The following is a 19,238-nucleotide window of genomic DNA, read 5'->3' as shown; positions in this document are numbered from 1 at the left end:
ATCCTTTTACCCCCAACACCTCTGGCCTGCACCCCAGTTTTTCTGCACATAAATAAATCTCAAAAAAAGAAATAAAATGGGCTGAACACCCAGAAATAGGCAAAATGGCTTATCAAAAAAAAAAAAAACCACAACAATCTAAATAATTAAAAAATGCTTGTATTTACTACCACAGCAAAACATCCTGGATATATTAGAGTGCACAAGCAAACTATGACAGGATCATTTTTTTTATAGTCGTCTACATTATGCACAGCAGCATGCAGAAGAGAATACACTTTAAAAACCAACCAAAAACCCTGTAATAAATAAAAACAAGCAAAATAAAAGCACAAAAATGGAATAAGATCATGAAATTGTTAAACAGTTGTTGATTACCATCCAAGGAGAAGGAGAAGGACTGTGGGATTTATAACACACATTTCTGAGCTGCCCACACTTGTTATGAATATAATATAGTATTTTATAATTAAAAAAATCATCCCTGGTAAAATATTTATATACGTCTTAGGCCTTTGAATTGATTCACACCTCAGTTTTTAATATTCATGGTAGGACTGTGACTATAGCCTCTGATTTCATTGCTAACAGATGTAAGGGATTTGGTAGTTGTGACTAGTCTCAATTTCAGGGAATAAATAAAGCTAAATCATTCATTTGTAAAACCAAAACAAATAAAAGCAGCTATTCAATGGGACATATTTCTAACTCAAGATGTTATGGGCATATGTGCTTATATCTTGTTCTTTTCCAAACTCCTGTGAAATGGCTCAAAGAATATAAGAAAATTAAAAGGCAATTTAGTATTAGTGTTATAATAGGATTGAATGTCTTGCATAAACCAGAAATACGTGACTCTATTAGGGAAAGAATAGCTCAGCAATGACGTAAAGGGAAAGAAGCTTCAGGAAAATCACCATTAAGTTCCCGGGGATCGGGAAGAATAAGAGGAGTGGGAGAATTTATAAAGTACAACTCATGATCAAACCTATGTCTCCAACATCGATAAATTACTCAGGACATCTCAGTAGATCAATTACTCAGTAAGTAGGTGTGGGGGGCAGGAATGACACGGAGCAGGTTTTCTGATCCAGCAGACCGGGTAAAGGAGGAGTCAGATTCCTCAGTGGCTTTTGCAGGATTTTATTGGGGTTTACTAGGTACATGGCAGGCAGGGGTGATGGGGGGCCGGCCCCCAGCAAGTCGCCACTCTGTCTGGGCTGTCCGGCGTTCTCTGGTGCTTCTCTCTGCTTCTCTCGTGGTTCTGCTCCATTCTGCTTCTCAGCTTCTGCAGGTGTCCCTGTGAAGCCGCCCTTAAAAGTCCAGTCTCAGTCCAGGTGAAACCCATCTACCTATGCCCACACCCTAATCCAGCTGCCCGCCATCAGGCATGCATTCAGTTTCTGTCCCTTTCCTAATGGCGGGAGGGCAAAAAAGCCTGATATTTTTTTACCTTACCCTACAATATGCAATAGATGTGCAGTAGATCTGAGTAAGGATGCTTGGATTGACCCCTAAAAAGGAGAGTTTCACCATTAGAGAGGGGATGTCACTGTCATCCTGTGGGTCTCCAGCCTGAGACAATAACAAGCCTTCAGGAACAACTGATTCCTGGGAAGCAAACTTTGTTTTTTATTAAAACAATTAAAAATTAAAATATTAGTTTAAAACAATAATATAGGTGTAGGGACAGGAATGGGCCACAGGGCAGGTTTTCTGATCCAGCAGACCTGGTGAAGGAGGAGTCGGTCCTCAGTGACTTTTGCAGGTCTTTTATTTAGATTTACCAGGCACACGGCAGGCAGGGGTGCTGGGGGGCCGGGGGGCTGGCAGGCCTCCCAGCCCCCAGCAAATCCTCACCCTATCTGGGCTCTCGGGCGTTCTCTCTGCTTCTCTTCTTCTCTCGGCTTCTGCTGGAGTCCCTGTGATGCCTCCCTTATAAACTCAGTCTCTCAGCCCAGGTGTACCCACTCCAGGTGCCCGCCATCAGGCATGCATTCAGGACCACAGGGCTCCCTCATCTATCCTAATGGCGGGAGGGCAGAAAAGCCTGATACTTTTTCCTTACCCCACAATAGTTTCCGGTGTGCATTGTTATAATCAACAGTCATACTCACCACCAATTTACACAGATAAAGACAAACACCTGGTAATTTCAAATAAAACAAAAACAGACTTTTAGATCAAACTTTCTTTGTGATGAAAATAATTCTAGTAGCTTTATGTCCAATAAACTTTACTAAATGCTTGGTAAAGGCATAGATTGATGTCAGAGAAAATTTGGTGTGTAAAAGGAATAAATAAGAGATAACCATATGGTAGTCTTTAGGTAGACAATTTTTTATGCTTTATACAAGATAATGTTTACTGATGACAACATTAGGCAGTTTCTTGATGACTTATTTACTTCTAAGGCCTATTTAAAATGCCTTTTGAGTTAACAAAATTATTATCAGGGCCTGAGGAAACCATTTTCTATAAATTCCTCTCAATTTGCTACAAGGTTGTTAGAACTTTACTATTTTATTTGAAAAAAGAATGTACTCCTTTAGTCATATTTCATTAGACTGTTGACCAAATTGTATTTTAATAGATAATAATATTTCTAAGAAAAAGCCCAACAGTAGATTATTTTTTGAAAAGATTTATTTATGTATATAAGAATTGGGGTACAGGCCAGAGGTGTGTGTGTGTGGCTGAGAGGATTCATCAGAGACAAAGTGGGGAACAGAACAGGTAGATTGACTGAAATACACTGCTGAGGGGAGCAGCAGGCAAGACAGGAGAGGTCTGCTGTGCCATGTGGGTAGCTCCCTGGCAGGTCGGGGATCAAACTTGTGCTGCAGATAGCTTCATAGTGCTGTGCTTAACCCCTTGTGCTACCAGGGAGGCCCAACAGATTACTTTAGAACAATAGTTAATGTGTCTTTTCTATAGATCAAGTTGTAGCATTAAATAAACTCACACGTATTGTGAATAGTCAGGTAACTTACAAAGTAGACAATTTTCTTATGTTACTCAGTCATGGAACAGGTCTCCTTAATATTCTTCTCACAAAATAATTCTCTTCACAAATTAGTATTTTGTTAAATGTACCAGATTGGATAAAAATAATTGTCATTTAAAACAACGTTGAGCATTATAGATTATTCACTTCTCTTTCAAAAGAAATTTTCTTCTTGTTTGAAATGTAGAGTTAATGTTAAATAAAGGAAATTGTATTAAAATTATTCCTAGTTGACATCCATTGACATCCATCACCACACAGTTACGTTTTTTAGCAAGCTTGTTTAAGGAAAACAATCAGGATGAGTTGATCAAAGAGTAGATTCTCTCAGAAAAAATGAACTAATTATTCTCTTTTAAAATCCACAGAATTACAGGGAAAAGATACATAAATAAACTTCAAAGACTGGAGGGAACCACCATCTCTCCCCATATCATGAGACACATCCTTTGGCTTGGATACTTGTCCTGGGTACATAAACACATCTAAAATGCTCCAGTCTCTTGGGCTTCCCTGGTGGCGCAGGGGTTAAAGTCTCAGCACTATCAAGCTATTGACCAGCCACTGCAGCAGGAATCACTACAGCATGAATCACTGCAGCATGAGTTTGATCCCTGGCCAGGGAGCTGACCCACATGGCACAGCAGACCTCTCCTTTCTCACCTGCTTCTCCCCTCAGCAGTGTATTTCAGTCAGTCTGCCTGTTGTGCTCCCCACTCTGTCTCTGGTGAATCCTCTCATCCCTTGCACCTCTGGCCTACACTCTGGTTCTTGTGTGCATAAATAAATAAAAATAAATCTTTAAAAATAAATAAATATAATGGCCCGGTCTCTTTAAACTACTTAGATAACAGTATTTAATAGGGGGAGGTTAAAAGTTTCTGAAACAATGATGCTAATCTAATTAGCTAAGACTTGGTGAGGTCTGTGGGCCTCCCCTGGTGGCGCAGGAGGTTGAATGCAGTGCTGTGAAGCTGTCCACAGCCTCCGAGGCACTGGTTCCATTCCGGCCAGTTGGCAAGGGTCCCACATAGCGCAGCAGACCTCTTCTGTTGCGCCCGCTGCTCCCCTCAGCAGTGTATTTCAGTAGATCTGCCTGTTCTGTTGCCCGCTCTGTCTCTGGTGAATTCTCTCACCCTCCCACGCATCTGGACTGTACCCTGGTTCTTGTATAAATAAATAAATCAATCTTAAAAAAAAAAAAGACTTGGTGAGGTTTGTAATGGAGACAAATAGAACAAAGAACAGATACAATATGATGTAGAAAATATTATTGCTGCTGTTGCCAGGCAGATGAACTCTCAGTTCAAATAGGACTGTGCAGACAACACATTTATCATTGCAGGATAAACTTCTAACTTTCAGATTCTATATAAAAATGGAAAAAACTGTGGCCTTGTCGCAGCTCATGTATTAGAACCTTGGTAGGCACAATTCTGATCTCAAAGCTTCCACAAGTCTTTGTGAAATTTAAAAAGTATCACCATGAATTTTTCCCAGAAAATAGAAAACAAAGTTACCAATGACGTTGCTAGCTGACCTTGATGCTTTACTCAAGAGCAATCTGCCTAAAGCTATTTACTGCCTGAATGTGCGCCCCTCCTATGTTGGTTTGGCTCTTGAGTCTGTCTTGGGAATGAGCTATTAAACATGGACTTAATACACAGCCATACTCTGTCAGTGTGTGGGTGGCAAACAAAGGTGTTGACACAACTTCACTCTGCCCCACCAGGGTTTACAACGTGAGGCCAGTTCCCGTGAGGAGAAACACATGAGTTCAAGGAAGGACGATGAGGAGAGAAGGGAGAATCTTTTATGTTTATAACTTTTGAAATCAAATCTAAGTTTTAAATATTATGCTGTGACTTTACAGTAAACATTTTCTTTCTTCAACTAAAGTAGCATGGCCGCGGGAGCCGGAGTTTTAAATCCATGTGCTTACAAGGAATCTTCAGTCATGGATCTCACAAATAAGCGGGGAATATTTTAGATGATCTCTGCAACAGGAGAGGCCTTTCAACTTAAATGGAGAAAATTTTGAAGCTTCTCAAATTTCCAGGTCAGCCCCTTCCATGAGGGCGCTTTCACGTTTCTTTTATACCCTTCTCACATGCAGACACTGCCTATTTCCCACAGATTTTGACTTAAATTCTTGGAAGCTTAAGCACATGGAATGACATAATTTTCCATGGTTGTCTAAAGAGTGATGGCATTTTGTTTTTCCTACAGCCTCCATGAAAATGGCTTCTAATTTTCTTCCTGCAGACATTCTGAAACCTGAATATTATGTATGAACAATAATTTAACAAAATCTCTGGGAAAAATTATACATAACTTGCATTCATGAATCACTATTGATGGGGAAACTTTCTCCCATTTTAGTAAATGTGACATTTCAGTAAAAATATTCATCTCTTGCTTCAGCCTCTTAAAAATTGTTGCCTTGCTAAATAGTAAATAAAACATGAGTATATAATATTTATATGATGATAAAATATTTTATGATTTTCTATCCTCTTAATCAAAATATATGTTTATCTTAAACTCCAGAAAATGAAATTGAGACCATTTGAAGAAAGAGAATTGACAATGTCTGAAAAGAAAGGATTAATGTGCTGTGCTCAGTGCTACAGAAATGTGGCATCAAATGAGGATTAAGAGATGACTGTTGAGACTGGAACAATAGAAATCATTAGATTCTAATAAGAGCAGATTCAGCAGTGCATAGGCTTTTGAGAGACTGAAACAAGATGGGAAGGTCCTGTGCACAAGCAAGGTGTTGGACTTAGGTAGGGTTAGGTAGACTGTATAGTCTAAAATTATCCATTAGCAATTAAAAATAAGTATGTATAAATGCAGATCAATTCATGGATGTGGTGGTGGGAAGATGAGAAAAACTTTCTGAGTGATTCTAGTTCTCCAGTGAAAATAAGAAACAAAGTCATCCTATGAAAGAGAGAATGAAAAGTGGGTGTTGACAGTTTGAATAGAGAAGGCAATGATGGAATATCCTTTGGAAGAATGGAAAGATAAATTGACTAGAAAAATGTAGCAGGGTTCCTGACTAGTGCTAGCTTTCTAGTAGAGATTCAGGTGGTGGGGAATGCAAAAGACTAATATGGATTAGTGATGCTTATAGATAAAGGAATGTTCCAGGAGATTACTAGAGCAAGTAGTCAGGAGGAAAAGAAGCAATATGAGAATGGGAGATAAATAAAAATCAGGAGTAACAAGACAATGGACTGGCCATTGAAGAGTTTGGAATGGACCTTTTACATGGATGTAGAAATCAGTCAGGTGTTGACATGAATGTTGTTGAAGAGAAATATCTGAATCCAGTTCTGCAGTAAATGAGGGAGAGCTATAAGGAGGTAAGTCATTGACTTTAACAAAGACAGATAGTGAGTAAAATTACCTATTGGTTTGGGCTTCAAAGAGTTGTGGTTTTTGAGGGAAAAGAGGAGGTAGATATTCTGGAATATGCAAAGAAGTTCCGTGAGGATATCTACTGTCTTGGGGTAGTATCAAACCACAGTGATTAGTGTGAGTTGGGAACCAAATTAACTTCTGCCACTAAGTAGATGTGATGATTTTGTGTAAGTAACTTTAGTTCTGGGCCTCCCTGTTGGTGCAAGGGGTTGAGATGCAACCTGTGAAGCTGTCCGCAGCCTCTGCAGCATGAGTTCAATCCCCAGCCAGGGAGCTACCCACAAGGCGCAGCAGACCTCTCCTGACTCACCCGCTGCTCCCCTCAGCAGTGTATTTCAGTTGATCGGCCTGTTCTGTTCCCCACTCTGTCTCTGGTCAATCTTCTCACCCCCCACACCTCTGGCTTGTACCCCAGTTCTTGTATGCAGAAATAAATCGTAAAAAAAAAAAGAAACTTCAGTTCTGTGGGTCTTAATTTTCTCAGAAAAATTTGGAAAAATATTTTCTATCATGTAAGGTTGTTTTAAGGATTGAGTTAAATTGATGTGAATGCCTAAAGCAGTGATGGTTCAATAAATTTGGATATTACCCACTTTTGGCCTAGGGTAGGAAGAATATGGGAGTAAAATGCTGATAATGTGTTGGGATTATTTTAACATTATTTTAGAAGTTCTAATTATGACCTAATTATAATCTTCTTAGTTCACTTCTCTAACAATTGGTATATGTGGGGTGACTCGTGACAAAGTATCATGAACATTTAAAGTATTAACTGGTCTGAAAATCTAATTGAGACAAAATGGGAAAAAAAACAGTAACAGGAGCACCTGACCTCTGCCAAAAGACTGTACATTAACCTTTATTCAACTGAAAAAATTAAGACAAGCAGGACATGATTGATTTAGGACTATAAATAAATGTGAGTCTAATATATCTAAACAAACTCAACATAAAACATGAAGACTATTGAATAACTCTGATTTATGCCATGACCTGGAGAATTTTACTTTATACACAAAATTCAAGTTTGGACTTTCCTGTTCACTTATAAGTCTTGAGCTTTTTGCATTTAATCTTATTTGTATACTGCTTCACTTTTCCAGAAATAATGTACATTATTGATTGTATTGATGCTTCAGAAGAAGTATATGATGAATAAGAAATATTATAATAAAATCACAGACAAGTGGAACAGGTAGAGGGTTTGTAAATACAGGATGGTGATAAATGCAGATGCCAATACAACTCAAAACTTCTCAGTGTCCCAAATTTCTAGGCTGGAGTTTTGCCCTGGAGATCTTGTTAGAACATTTATGAAAAATTTAGTAGTTTTCTAAATTGCAACCTTTTTTTCATTTCTTGCTCTTACAGGTCCATACACTGCACATTTTGTAGGAAGGAAATGAGTGGAAATGAGAGGAGCCAAACCTTATATGACTGGAAAATCAGAAAGCAATAAAGAAAGCATATGATAGCCATTACAGATGTTTGCACAAATTAGAAACCCCGCTGGGCTTTTAGAACTTTTCTATGTCAGCACAAATGAAATATCACATGAAGGACAGTTTTCCCCTTGAGAAAATTTTGTCCTAACTGTATCAGCAGACATAATAAGTTTTACTTCAACATAAGCAATTATTAAATATATAGGAATATGTGTTTTAGAGGGAATAAAATTTGTGCAAAAAAGGATGATCAATATATTACTAATCAAACAATACTTAAAAATCTTATACATTTTCCTTATTTCCTTTTTTGTAATTATTCTCCTATATTTATTTCTTAGCTTTTTTTAACATTTGTTTTACAATGACAGTTTCACTATGTGATAAACAAATATGAAAATGAAAAATATCAGTGATTTTAAATTGTACCGCAAAACTTAATGACTGGACTTCCAAGTATCTTTATAAAAGAATTAAAAATGCCCCAAAGCAGCTTGACTTTTCCCAAAATAAATAATTGCATTCAAAATATTAGGAAGAGAATACAGAGAAGTCAAGAGAATTTATAGGTATAGTAATGGCTGCATTGATTCTAATTCAGAAAGAAACCTGCTTTAGTATACCCCCAACTAGAAAAGGAAGAAAACATGAAATTATTTAGCAGGAGATAAAATCTGAGCTCTCACATACATACAGAATTTGATATCTTACTAAACTGCTTAAGTGTAAACCCTGTCAAACATCGTTTAACCTCTGCGTAAACACTGAGATGAAGTAAAATTAAACAGACAAACCAAAAAGGATTTGAAGGGCAAAATGAATTAACACTGTTAAAAAACAACTCTGAGAGAACAGAGAAAAGCACAGTGGATTGGCACTATAATTCTGGATCTTTCTGAATGCCTGTGTTAAAATATGCAGAGCAGATAGAGAGCAAAATCAAAAAACATATGGAGAATATTTACAAAAAAACTGTTGACAAGCTATCCTCAAAATGCTGATGGGAGGGGGAAGCCACTGAACAGCCACAAGGCACATATGTTTTTAGCATCTGCGTTGGTGGAAGTGAAGAGAAGCAAGTTGGCATCTGACAGATGATGATGGTGATGGTGATGGTGATGATGATAATGATAGGAGAATCCCTAAAGAGCAAAGGGATATTCAGTGTAATGTAAGTGATTCAAATTTAGAAGAGACAATGGAAACCAGGAGGGATTTCACTCACGACGTGGATGGGTTTGTGTAGGGGCTCTTAGTAAGGTCTAGAGGTTCTAGAGCAACCTAGCTGCCCTGACTCAATGACACTGAGCCAAAAGACCTTCCTTCACACTGAGGCCTTCACCTGGGAGACGAAGGAAGAGAAGGTCCAGAAGAAATCAGGACAGGAAGAGAACTAGGGAGTGTCAGAAAATAATATTTCCTCTTTATTTTAACACTGCATGAATTCAGAAGAGGAGGGAGCTTTGTGAAGGTGGGACTCTATTTGAACCAACTCCTCTCTCAGCTAGAAAAAAAATTATCATGACAATTAGCAGCAGGAAAGATGAAAAAAAACAAAAAACAAAACTCAATTTTAAGTTACCGTAATAGAAAGATATAAGGAAAATTACCTTCTTACAGACAAAAAAACCTCTGAAAAGATAATCTTCCAAATCAGTTGGAAATAATCTGAGATGCTAAAAAAAAGAAAACCAAGATATGAAAAAAAAGGAAAAAACAGAATTACAACTCAGAAGTGAGACAATAAAACTTTTTAAATGTTGTATTTATTTTCTTACATTTTAGTTAGTTTTGGGGTAGTAATTGATTTCTCCTTCTAGTGTGGTCCCTGGAGCCCTCCCACCACCACAGACCCTGTGATGAGGCATCACCACAGTCCCTTGACCTCTTCCTGCCCCTGTGTTGGCCCCTCCCCCCCACCCCTGGTATGTCCCTCAGGTCTATGGTCAGCTTGCAAGTTTTGTCTTCTATTTCTTCCCCTGACACTTCGGATTCTATATTTTCTGTATGTAAGTGAAACCATCCAATACTTGAGATAATAAAACTTAAGAAATAATTAGAAGTGGAAAAAAATGAAATTAAAACTAATGTAGAAGAAACACCAAAAGTGAATAAAAGTGGCTTCAAAGAAATAGAGATGAAAAAGAGAACTTTTAAAATTCAAAATGGATTGAAGAATTGAACAAAGAATTTAAGAAAAAGTGGTTAATATTAAAAATAAGCAAAGAAGATTGAAGATAATGGAGCAAAGCAATTTTATGTGAATTCTATTTTTCTATTTAGTTTGTGTGTGGAAGGAGGGACAGGAGGAAAATAATGAAGAAAACCTGGAGGAATAAGAGTGAGGTGAAGTAGCTATTAAATTTTTGTTTTCTCATTTTCTCTTCCTGTCTTTCCCCCCTCAGATTAAATAGAAATATTTTTAGACATACTTTTTGTATTAGATTTTTTTGTATCAGTTTCACCAATCTGCATCCAAGTAAAATAAATGAAATCAAATGACTTAATAACTACTGTGTACAAATACTTATCAGAATATACTATAAACAAGTACTGAAAACGTCAAGTCCGACATACCTAATGGACATATGTAAATGGCCTACCTGTCTACTAAGAGTCACCTGTGACTGCCACTGAACTTGGATCTGATTCTCAATGTTGCTCTTCTCTGACAGTCAAACTTCCAAGTCATATTTCAGTTCAGTTTTTCTTGAGGTGTGGGGTTTCCTCTGTGATGGCGCTGTAATCATTTCACAAAACACCCTTGAGTTTTTGCCAATTTTTAAATCTTTTAATAGTAGGGGTTTTATTAGTTTCCCAGAGCTGCTGTAAGTATCACAAATGAAGTGGTTTAAAGCAACAGTAATTTATTGTCTCACAACTTTGGGGGCTTTGGAGGCTATCAAAGGATCAAGGAATTGGCAAGACCATCATTCCTCTGCACCTGCAGGGGAGAAACAGACCTAGTTTCTGTTCACCAGCAAAACCTGACACTTGCTCACTCTCAGTTGTTGCTCTTCAGGCTCTGTCTCCACCATCACCTGGTATTTTCTCCTCTTTTTTTTTTTTTTAAAGATTTATTTATTTATTTATTTATACATGCACTGGTACAGTCAGTAGCGTAGGGGGGTGAGAGAATTCACCAGAGCCAGAGCAGGGAGCAGAGCAGGCAGAAGGACCGAAGTACACTGCTGAGGGGAGCAGTGGGCGGCCGGAGAGGTCTGTGCGCCATGTGGGACCCTCCTCTGGTGGCCGGGGAGCAGCCGGGGATCGATCCAGTGCTGCAGAGGCTGCGGGCAGCTTCGCAACCAGGCGCTCAACCGCTGTGCACCGGGGAGGCCCAATTTTGTCCTCTTCTTAAAAGGCCACAGTTGTATTATTAGATGCAGTGTCTACTCTACACCAGTATAACCTACTCTTAATTATTTAAATCTTCAATGACCCCATTTCTAAATCAGGTTACTTTTTGAGGTACTGGAGTTTAGGACTTGCACTTACATTTTTGGGGATTCGATAGAACTCATCAAAAAAGGCTGTGGCAAGTTTTATGAATGTTTCCCTAAATCCATAGGTTTTATATTTTGTGACAGCAAACACAGGCTTGTTTGCCAAGCTCTCCAAAAAAGCTCTCTTGTTTTGCCAAAAATCTACAGCTTTATTCTTAGCTGTCCTCTGAGTCAGCGTGTTGTTACATACTGTATTAACATGCTTTAAGCCTGGGATTCCTGGTGAATCGTCAACATGAATATGTCTGATCGAAATTTGAAAAGAAAGCAAAAAGTTGTTCTTACTTTTAGGTATGAAAAATACAGCAGGCAGCTTCCATTAATATTTGAACATAAACTTTCTCTTAGAAGGGCTTTAATCCTTTTTAAATAAATGTGTTACCATTGAATTTACTACTTTAGAGATGGCATTGTACGTTTTTCTTTTTATTTGTCATCACACACAATTAAGTAGTTATTTTGCCTGAAAAGATTCTGGACCTTGTTCAATATAAATAAAGAGATACAGACTGATAGTTTCATTAATTTATTGTATAATTCTGCAATGAGAGATAGAGGACAAAATGAAAAAACGGAAACTTGGACCTGTGCAAATAGGATGTAGTCATTATGCATTTTGTCTTTTTGTCTGCATGTATGTGATTTGCAGTAAGATTCATTTTAATGAGGTGAGCAAAGAGGCTGGCAGTGAAATTTCAAGGAGAAACCCTAAGATTTTTCCTAAGAATGCATGATTAAGCCTTCCCTTTGCAGATTTTTTCATCAACGCATTGCTTGTGAAAGCATATACAAATGTAAATTCAATGCAGGCATTTAATATTATGTTTCTCTTGAGTCCTAAAAAAATTGCACCTTGGTTTTTTTTTTTTTTTTTTTTTTTAGAGGCATGCTTTATTTATTTGTTTGTTTTTGTTTATACATGCACTGGGCACAGTCAGAAGCGCGGGAGGGTGAGAGAATTCACCAGAGCCAGAGCGGGGAGCAGAGCAGGCAGAAGGACCGAAGTACACTGCTGAGGGGAGCAGCGGGCGGCAGGAGAGGTCTGCGAGCCATGTGGGACCCTCCTCCGGTGGCCGGGGTGCAGCTGGGGATCGAACCGGCGCCGCAGAGGTCGCGGGCAGCTTCGCAACCCAGCGCTCAACCACTGCGCCACCAGGGAGGCCCTGCACCTTGGTTTTAATATTTTGGGTATTTCTGTCTGAATATTTTCTGCTCTCTCATGGCAAATTTGTATAGTTTTGAGAGCCTCGTTTTTGTAAGTTTCTGCTTTAATCTTATGTATTATACATTGGCCAGAGTACTATTGCACACAGTAAACCCTGCACGTGTGTAGTCTGTGCATGTGTGTGTGGTCCATCTTTGAAATTTTCCCAACATCTTCTTGTTTGTAAAATGTGATTTATAGGTTGACCTGCATAGTAGCATGCTTCTTTCTTTAGTATATTGTTCCAGGTGTTTATATACTGTCCCTCATGCCTCACATTATTCTGTAAAAGAACAAACTAGATGGATGTATCCCTTTGATTGACCCAATAAATAGCTCTTTCCAAGGTTTTAGTGGTAGAGAAGCAGAGATCTGTGACATTTTGTGACCCCATTTTCAAACCAATGACTATTCTTTTAAATCATGTTTTCCTTGCAGTTTTTGTATTTTTTTTACGGACTCTTTTTTTTTTAATTCTTTTTTAAATTCATTTTTGCATAGAAGAACTGGGGCGTAGGCCATAGGGGGTGTGTGTGTGGAGGGGGGAAGGATTCACCAGAGACAGCATGGGGCATGGAACAGGTGGATTTACTGAAATTCTCTGCTGAGGGGAGCAGCGGGTGAGACAGGAGTGGTCTGCTGCGCCACATGTAGGTTAGCTCCCTGGCTGTGATAAAACTCGGGTCACAGTGGTAATAGCGCTGAGACTTAACCACTAGGCCACCAGAGAGGCCCCAGTTTTTCCATTTTTATGCTCCTTTTCCATGAAAATCCATTATCATTGTAACTATACTTTATCAGGGACATTGTCTGAAATAATGGCTATTAGCTATTGAGAATATTTTCTTTTGTACCAGCCACTAATTAAAAAAAAGAGAACCAAGGACTTCCCTGGTGGCACAGTGGTTGAGCGCTGTGTTGCGAAGCTGCCCGCAGCCTCTGCAGCACGGGTTCGATCCCCGGCCACCAGGTGAAGGTCCCACATGGCGCGCAGACCTCTCCTGCCACCCGCTGCTCCCCTCAGCAGTGTACTTCGGTCCTTCTGCCTGTTCTGCTCCCCGCTCTGGCTCTGGTGAATCCTCTCACCCTCCCGCGCTTCTGACTGTACCCAGTGCTTGTATAAATAAATAAATAAATCTTTAAAAAAAAAAAAGAAAAAAAGAGAACCAAGTGTATTAGATAATATTTGCAAATACTTTCTATCTAGGACCATTTTTCATTTGATACCAAGTTTCTTCTGGGACATATAATGACATCTGATACCTACAGTAGAGCTAAACTTCAATTAAAGCAGAGTTAAAGAAATAGATGCAGACATAAAATCTCATTGATTCATATTAATCTTCTGCAAATGTCTCTAGAAATATTTAGAGTGGGTGAAAATAGAATATTGCTGAGTATCCTCAGATGGTACTTATGGTCTCACTTAAACACTAACCTGGCTAGCACCTACTCGCTGATAACTGAGCGAGATTACTATGGTAGGGAAAATACCTGAATGTCTCCTGCCAGGTTCTGGAGTTTTGTAGTTCTGCTTTTGTGGTGATGATTCTGGAAAGCAAGGCAAACCTTGCTTGACATCTTTCCAAAAGCAAGTACTACTCCTGAACCACATGGGATTCTTTCATCTGTTGAGGGAAGAGAGCTGTGATAATTAAAGGACAATTCAGTTTCAGCATTTGTGGGCTTTTCTATTATTTTAAATACAATGACATCAACAGTCAGCATCTAGAGATTTCTACCAGTCCAGCCAGTGCTTTTACATAAATATTTATATCACAGCTTCTTTCTCATTTTCTTAGGTTCTTATTCTCTCTCTCTCATTTTTCCTTGGCAAGACCTCTGAGTACATACAAAGTGATTATGGAAATCTGGTTATTTTATTGTCAGCGATATGCAGTCATTTTCAACCCTGGTCATTTTCACAAATATAACAATCTGCTAGATAACTCCTGGGTTGGGCTGTGAACTGAAGCTGATGGTTTTCAGCATCTGTAGCCCAGGTGTCCTTGTTGCTTGTTCTCTCAGTGTGTGATTCGGTCCTTAGAATTCGTGCTCTTAAAGGAAAATGTCAGCCTTTGTCTTATAACTCACAAACACGAGATGGCAGCATTGCTCTTTTTCTTCCACACAAATGGCTTTGGTGAATGATGTCATAGTCGGTTTCTGTCTTTCAAAATGAACATTCTACAGACCGAGAAAAATGCTCAGCCCTGTATCTTTTACTGAGATGCTCTTTGCCATGTCCACTCAGATTTCTATGATATGGTTCTTGTTTAAAGTTACCATGACTGCTACTTTTCTTCTTAAAGAACAATATTTTTAAGAAAAAATAAAGGAAAAATAAAAAAAGAATAGTAAAGACATGAGGGTATTTGTCAAGACCTTGCTAATAATATTAATATTATGAAATATTATTAGCACTAATCACTTTCAAAGATTGCTAAGCATGCCATGCATCCTTGTAAACGTAAATGAAGAGCAGATTTAATGCAAGTAACAGTGTTCAGAGTATTGTATGTCAAATATTTTTAAAATGTAGTCATATATTTCATTTATATTGTCTCATTTATGCAATAGATCATTAAGTAGCCTTGTGAACCAGGAAATTATACTTCCGCAATTTTTGTCTTGGCCAGACAGTGCCAGAATATGTTGAAACAAAATTCACCCATGTAGCTGAAGGTTCATGGTCACTGTGACTTAGCAGATCCAGTCATTCATATTAGCTCAGCTGGCCTAGAAGCTAAATTTACCTCTTTTTTCTTTTCTTTTCTTTTTTCTTTTCTTGTCTTTTGTTATCCATTTGCTTCTATTAGCAAATTTTCATTTGGCATTCATTCATTCAGTTGCATTTTCCCTTGTTAATTCATTTAGCAAAGCAGTTTATTGAAGTCTTACTATTTCTTTGCAGTGTTCTAGGTTCTGGGGCTACTGCAATGAACAAGAGAAACAATATTACCATCTTCGCAGACTGGGATCTGTCCTGAAGAACCACAAAAAGAGGAAAGTACTGGCCCCTTCTTCCCAGTATTGATGACTCTCCAGGTCTGCCTGGATTTGGTCCTTCTTCATTCCCCTCAGATAATGTTTTATATTCTGTCCAGACTCCATGTAAGCGGCTCCTGTAAGAGAGTTCATTATTTGCTACAAGATAATCCCCATTGCAGGAAGGGAACTTTCACATTTGCTGAAAACCCGAGGGACTACATTTATGAAACAGAAATCTGCATGTCCTTGTGCTTCTAAGGGGATGTTATTCAACTGGTACAATCTTAGTTCTTTTGGGGGCTCAATGTCAGTTCCCCCATCTGGCTTCTGCCTTACTTTCTTAGAAAAGACTTACCTCTTTCGGATCTCTCCCTCCCACCCCCAACAAACGGAAGTATGCAATAAAATATTTATTAGAGGATTTTTAATATATCGTTGCAGAATTACTTGGATAGATGTGTGATTTTAATTCTACAAAGTTTAGCATCCCTCCTTTTTTCTTCCCTCCCTTGTTACCTGCTTTCATTCTTTCCCTTTCCTATTTTTTTTAAAGATTTATTTATTTATGCATAAAAGAACTGGGGTACAGGCCAGAGGTGTGGGGGGTGAGAGGATTCACCAGAGACAGAGTGGGGAACAGAACAGGCAGACTGACGAAACACACTGCTGAGGGGAGCAGCAGGCAAGACAGGAGAGGTCTGCCTCGCCAAATTTTCTCTTCTTTGTCTCTGGAAGTTCAACAATACGGCTACTTTGGGGACCTCAGGACTCTGATCCCCACCTGGTCACAGGTGGCTGGGCACCTGCACTCTCTTTTCTGTGTCTGGAATTCTTCTTAAACTCCCTCCTGATGACCTAAGATTATTTGCTTCTCTACTCAGCCAGTAGTGATCCATGTTTCTCTTCTATCATTCAGGTCACTCAAAATTGAAAGACCAGTTGAGTCTCTGGAGATACAGTTCAGTCTTTTTCTACCATCATCTCCACAATGTGAATAGATTCTCCAGCAAAAGACTGTCAGCGTGGGTTAAACATGGCTCCTTTGGAATCATTACGTTCTTCTCAAATCATTCCCAACCTGAGTCTAAATTCATCCAGATTGATTATTAATTGTTTTCCAATGAAGGACCTTTTATCCATTCCTACGTTCTAGTTTATATCAGGCTACCTTTTCCAGCCTCCCCTGTTCATACCTGTACAAGGTCATTACGAATATTGTCATAGATTTCAGTCTTGTGGCTTTAAAGTTTTGCTCTAGTTGTTCCTGGACATAAAGCAGTACATGGGAAATTTCTAGGCAATATTTCCATGTCCATAACATCAGGTCATTAAAGAGGCTTTTCTGGCCCAAAACACAATAGGATTTTCTGGATGCTGACACACTCCATCTCCAAGCTATAATTCATCATGTTAGCTTTGATCAACAGAAGCACCTGCTTACAAATCAATCATTAGGTCCACTTTGTATGATGATAAAACAGCCCCATTTCTTCAATCATTTTTATGATGTAAAATTTTATAATATAATTTTATGGCTCCTGATGAGTTACTACATCATATTCGAACAAATTGAATTGAACACACACTTAGTGTTCAACTTTTTCAGCATAAATAGAACTGCTTAACATGATATTAAAAAATTATGTAAACGGAATTATAATCTGACAATAAACATGCATTTTAGCATTTATCAAGTAAGCTCACAGAGAAGTGCAAATGATTGGGAAAAAAAATATTAAGAGCTGAGATATTGACATTACAAGTAGAATGTTAGATTAGTGGGCTGTTAAAATAATACAATTGGTAGCACTGTCTGAAAATACAAGCACAAAAAGAATTGTATCCAAAGAATTGTAACATTGTATTCAAAGTACTTGACGAATTAGTTTGGAGGCTGAGATTATATGAAATCTTTACAGTTCAACTGGATGAGAGTATAGATTTTGCAAATCTCTCCTTTGTTTTTGTATGTTTTTTTTTTCCCAGCAAAAGAATATGAGGAAAATTTATTACACCTTAAAATGCTTGACACATAAATGTAACTACATAATGGAGCAGTCTGAACTTTTATCTTTTCCAATCACATCCTTTAACTGTGCTCTGTCAAGTTTCTAATTCAAAGTCCCTTAACAGAATTGCAGGCAAACCTGCAGCCTTGCTTTCATTTCCAGTTATCGTAAGTACAATCCAGCTGAAAACTCCAATTTCATCTCTTCCTCTATCATTAAGCAATGACTTAACCCTTTGCTAGAGGGACTTGAATACAGGGGCTTCTGTATTTTTATGCCCCTTTTACCTCCTTCATGGAATTTTAGTTGTTATGGAAATAATGAGGCCTTAGGATGGATGGGCGAAAGTCATCTTATACAATTCTGTATGGGATTATACATCCTTGTAGTTGCTTCTTCATTGTTTTAGCATGGATGTGTAAACATAAACATAAGGTAGAATATTCTGGGGATCCTGCCCCTTGTCTGACAGGCAAACTAACAAGCCATCTTCACAGTAGCCATCCTGTATGCAGAAATCTACTTTGCCTGGAAGTATGAGTCAAGGCTTTTCAGATGGAAAAAATAAAAAAAAATAATAGTGGGTGCTCAGTCTTTGCTTCTCTTCAGAGGGATGGTTTTTGCATCCTACATTGCCTTCGTCCAGTGTTAGCATATCTTTTGGATCTGTACAATTTAGAGCAGGAAGCAAATGCTGTATGTTTAAAACATACACAGTGTCATGAACAAATTTTACCTCAATAGAGGTAACTGTATTAACAGTATGCAATAAAGAGAAGAGAAAGGAAAGAATAGATAAAAGGTTTAAACATGAAACATCCAAAGTTACCCATCCCCTCCTGGGTAAATTTCCAGCCAAACAGGGATTGCCCAAATCAGGGCCACTGAGGCCAGAAAGCTTGTCACGAGTCTAAAGCACCTCTTGGTAGGGCTAATGGGGCCAGACAAATCTGGAAGAAATAGAACAAAATCAAATTCCAGATAAAGGCTGCCATAGTTAACCTCCCCATGGGTCTCTTACCCCCACGCTGTTTTAATCATCTCCTTCGATGTCATCCAAGTCCCTGGTAAAAGTCCAAGGCTGAGAAAAAAAGCAGTTTCTTCACATGTATCTCTGCTCCATGTGCCTCCTCCAGGTCTTCTTGCTCTCCCTCTTCCTTTTTTCTGTCTTCTCCTCCCTGCTCAGTTCCAATTTCCCTTGGGTGGGGCAGGAAATCTGGATCATCCCCATTTCCTGGGGACCACCCTGTTACGAATCTGTAGTGGGCTACAGGAGCAAAAAGGGGTGACTTTTGAGACATAACTTTTCCTTTTTGAAATGAACACATCATTTCAAAGCAAATGGTGAGAACATAGACTTTTCTATAGTTGTCTTGCTGTCTCTTCTTTTAAGTCTCTTTTGCTTTCCAAGTAGATTCAGGACAGATCATATCAAACATATATAAGCAAAATATATTGGTTAATAAATTTGTAGAACAATCTCCAATTTGGGGTTTGATTCTTCTGAATCACTTTGGATTTAAGGTCATTAATGACCGTATCTCCCACATAATCTATTTTGTTTCATCAACAGTTGTGTGGATGAGATACTTTTAAATAGAAAACATAAATGACCAGAAAGTTCTGAGCTCTTAGATAAGTTTTGTA

The sequence above is a fragment of the Talpa europaea genome (assembly GCF_964194135.1).
Source record: "Talpa europaea genome assembly, chromosome: 4".
Taxonomy (NCBI): Eukaryota; Metazoa; Chordata; class Mammalia; order Eulipotyphla; family Talpidae; genus Talpa; species Talpa europaea.
This window is presented reverse-complemented; position numbering follows the sequence as displayed.